Source organism: Otolemur garnettii, unplaced genomic scaffold, assembly GCF_000181295.1.
Source record: "Otolemur garnettii isolate 467f Iridium unplaced genomic scaffold, OtoGar3 scaffold00147, whole genome shotgun sequence".
In the NCBI taxonomy this organism is placed as follows: Eukaryota; Metazoa; Chordata; class Mammalia; order Primates; family Galagidae; genus Otolemur; species Otolemur garnettii.
In genome coordinates this window covers 1,551,777-1,555,941 of record NW_003852542.1, presented here as the reverse complement: position 1 = coordinate 1,555,941, position 4,165 = coordinate 1,551,777, and the positions used below count along the sequence as shown (strand labels likewise).

At 37.3% G+C, this 4,165-nt stretch overlaps 1 pseudogene; it reads right to left on the bottom strand.

Annotated features, from left to right (window-relative positions):
• Positions 1 to 2,685: 2,685 nt before the first annotated feature.
• Positions 2,686 to 2,837, bottom strand: LOC111728290 (annotated as a pseudogene).
• Between the last annotated feature and the right edge of the window lie 1,328 nt (positions 2,838 to 4,165).

The following is a 4,165-nucleotide window of genomic DNA, read 5'->3' as shown; positions in this document are numbered from 1 at the left end:
CATTCAAAGATAAAGAAAAGAATCTTGAAAGAAGTCAGAGAAGAAAAGCCCTTTACCTATAGAAGAGCAAAGATAAGAATTATATTTGACTTCTCAGAAACAACGTTAGGTAAGAAGAGAGTGGAATTAAGTATTTAAATTGTTGAGAGAGGTGCGGAGCCTGTGGCTCAAGCGGCTAAGGCGCCAGCCACATACACCTAAGGTGGCGGGTTCAAATCCCCAGCCCGGGCCCGCCAAACAACAATGATGGCTGCAACTAAAAAATGGCCGGGCGTTGTGGCGGGCACCTGTGGTCCCAGCTACTTGGGAGGCTGAGGCAGGAGACTCGCTTGAGCCCAGGAGTTGGAGGTTGCTATGAGCTGTGATGCCATGGCACTCTACGCAGGGGGATAGCTTGAGGCTCTGTCTCAAAATAAAATAAAATAAAATAAATTGTTGAGAGAAAAATTTACCAACCAGAATTCTGTATTCTGTGACATTATCTTTAAAAGTGAAGAAGAAATAAAGACTTTTCAGACCAAAATTGAGAGAATTTGCCGGTAGGCCTACATTGCAAGGAATGTTAAAAAAAAGTTCTTCAAAGAGAAGGAAAATCATATAGGTCAGAAAAGAAGGAAGAGCAATAGAGAAGGAATAAGTGAAGGTAAAAATTAAAACTTCTTTTTTTAATTCTGAATTGATTTGACAGGTAAGAGATTATTCAGAATAATAATGGCAAAAATTTATTCAATGATTATAGTTTACATATAAATGAAATGAATGACAGTAATGATACAAGGGACTGGAGGGTAGAATTAGGGATATTTTGTTATTATAAAATATTTGCACTACCTGTGAAGTGGTATAGTGCTATTTGGAAGTGGACTTGGATTAGTTATAAATGCATATTGTGAATTCTAAGGCACCTACCAAAAAAAATGAAAACAGAAGTACAATTGAAGGCTAGGCACAGTAGCTGAAGCTTGTAATCCTAGCACCCTGGGAAGTTGAGGTGAGAGGATCACTTGAGGTCAGGAGTTCTAGACCAGCCTGAATTAGTCTGAGACCCTGTCTCTACAAGAAACAGAAAAAATTAGCCAGGCATAGTATCAGGAGCCTATAGTCCCAGTTACTTGGGAAGCTGAGGTAGGAGGATAGCTTGAACTCAGGAGTGTGAGGTTCCAGGGAGTTATAATCATGCCACTGCACTTTATCCTGGGCCACAGAGTAAGACCCTGTCTCAAAATAAATAAATCAATAAATAACAATTGATATGTTAAGAAAGGAAGAAGAGAAACTGGAATCATAATAATAAATAACATCACCCTCTACTTCTATGGACTTCATGGTTTACAGAGCATTTATATGTATGTGTGTGTGTGTGCGTATATGTATATACATATACATATAATACTCTCAACAACGTTGCAAGATACATGTTATTTTTTTTTTAAAAGGTTCATTCTGAGATTCTTGCCTAAGGTTAAAAAGTTGGTAAGAGAAAGTATGATGATTTTTGTGCATTTTAGGCCTCTGCTCCTATTACTAAACCATACTACCCAGAAAAAATTATTCTTTTTTTTTTTTTTTTGAGACAGAGTCTCACTTTGTTGACCTTGATAGAGTACTGCGGCAGCATAGCTCACAGGAACCTTAAACTCCTGGGCTCGAGTGATCTCTTTCCTCAGTTTTACTGTTTTTTTTAGTAGAGGCAGGGTCTCACTCTTGCTCAGGCTGGTCTCAAACTCCTGAGCTCAAGCAATTCACTCACCTTGGCTTCCCAGAGTGCTAAGATTACAGGCATGTAATCTGGCCAAATCAATTATTCTTTATTCTACTGGAAATCACATGTTTGATAGTATTAGGGAGCACAAGTTTGCTTTGTTTGAAGTACAGTGACTTACGAATTCTGGAGTCAGAAAATTTTGAATTCAAATTCCAACTCCATCACTCGTCAGCTGTGTAATGTGAGAATAACCTATCCCTTCTGTGACTCAGTTTCATTTGTAAAATGGGGATAATAATAAAATTACCATTGACTTTAAAAGATTGCTTTGAAGATGAGATAATTACACATTTAAAGCAGAGTGCCTAGCATATTGTAAGCAATCAATAAGTGGTAGCTAATTACTATTGAGGATAAATAAAGCCAAAATAAAAACAAATTAAAAAAAAAAAACCTCATTGCATTTCCATAATGAGGAAGTAATGATTCAGCCTCCAGGCTTTCCAAAACAGGAAGGATGTCTGTGTCCATTCCTGTTTAGTTGTGTAGCATCTCACATATTACTTAACAAGCATTGGCTTCTCTGTAATTTGGGAACTGGAAAGAACTTGAAGGTCATCTATTTCAAACTTCTCATTTTGTAGTCAAGGAAACTGAGGCTGGGAGGGGTTGAATGAATTACTTCATGGTTATAGCCCTAGCACCTTTCCTGTTACAGCTGGTAAAGAATAGTAAGAAAAAAACAAAGTATAGAAAAACATCCAGGTTCCAGAAAGGTCATAAGGGCAAACAAATATCATTCATCTAGCTAGCAAATATGAAATGTATCTCAAATGATGATTTTCTTAATTCACTATTCTTTAAATCCATTTTGCCAATTTTGCTTGCTTTTATATTGGGTGTGCATTAGAATAAAATTAGGAAATTAGTAAATCTTTTCCATGAAGTCTTTGCAAATCTGACCAATTCTTTTTTTTCTCCGTGGGACAGCATGAATGCAGCCTCTCACTACCATAAATTATGCAGTTGAGTTTCCCACTTTTGGGGAAATCGCAGGGGTCAGCACATTGGGAGTGCAAAGGATAAGCTTGATCCTTTCTTGATCACTGTGTCTCCATTGCCAGGGAAGTATCACTGATTCAATTTTATAATCATTAATAATAAATATAGTCTTTCTTGACCTTAATCTGAAAGTATACAGAGGGTGCCAAAAATGTATGCCCATTTTAAGAAAGGAAAAAACTGTATTAAAATTGGAATACTCAACACATACCAATAATAAAAGATGACTACAAGTCATATTTGACTTCTGCAATTGCAAGGGGTATTCAAAGTGGTTACCATCAGCACATTGTTTAGCAGACTTCTGTGGTGTGTAAACTGTTCCAACAACATACCAGAAGCAGGACCTGCTGTGTGAGCGAACTCTTGGATATCCCCATGTGCACATCACAAACAGTACCATGTGTCTCAATCTTACTGTGAAGGCATGCAGTTGTTAGGCCCGTTGGAGGTTCTGTTGCATACTCTTGCCTCCACTGTCCTTGTATTTCCACAATGTTCTTGAATTTCAAATACCACTTCAATATGGTCTTGTGATACTTGGCACTCACTTCTGAAGGGACAATCATGCTTCTGCCATTTTGACTGTCCTGCCTATCACATGATGATGCTAGCATTTATTTGATTAAGTCTATTTTTGAGCAAATGTCACACTACACATTGCCACCACAATCCAATTCAACTTCAAAAAGATACACATAAATAACATTGCTCAAACTTTGTGTGTGTACACATATATTTTGGTAGCCCTGGTATTTTGCATAAAAGTGGGTCAAATGCAGGGATACACCCAAATGAACCAACCACCCAAATAGATTGGACCTGCCCAAATAGAATGTACCCACCCTACCTTTCTGACCCCTTAAATCCCCATCTACCTTAACCCACTTGCTGACTTCCTTCTCAAGCTCAGCTCACCCACACACAGGTGGAATAAAGGCTGATGTTGCCCACACCGAACCTGGACTCCGTTTCCTTTCATCCACATTTTGGAATAATCTTTTCTGTCTTTGCCCTCTCAAAAAGTAATTTTTAAAGCAGGTATACTTTTTTAAAAAATAGTTTTTCAAACCTGAGAGATGACAGTTTGACTTTTTCTACCTTGCCCTTCTCTGGTTTCAGTTTTCTAAGAATGAATCAAAATGAAAAGAATACATATGAGATGGTAGTATGGTGGGTAAGCTAAGCTAGAGCTGCTAAGGATTTCAAAGAGATGTCAAAAACAATTTTTTTTTTTTTTGTTAGAGAAACATGAAGTGGACAACAAAAAACATCTTCAAAATAGTAAATAAACTGAGTGCTATCTTTTGTAAAAATGCACATATAGATAGGGTTATGTGTATACCCAATGTGTACACCCTGGAAATTCACCTCAAATGCTAAAACTGATTTTTTTTT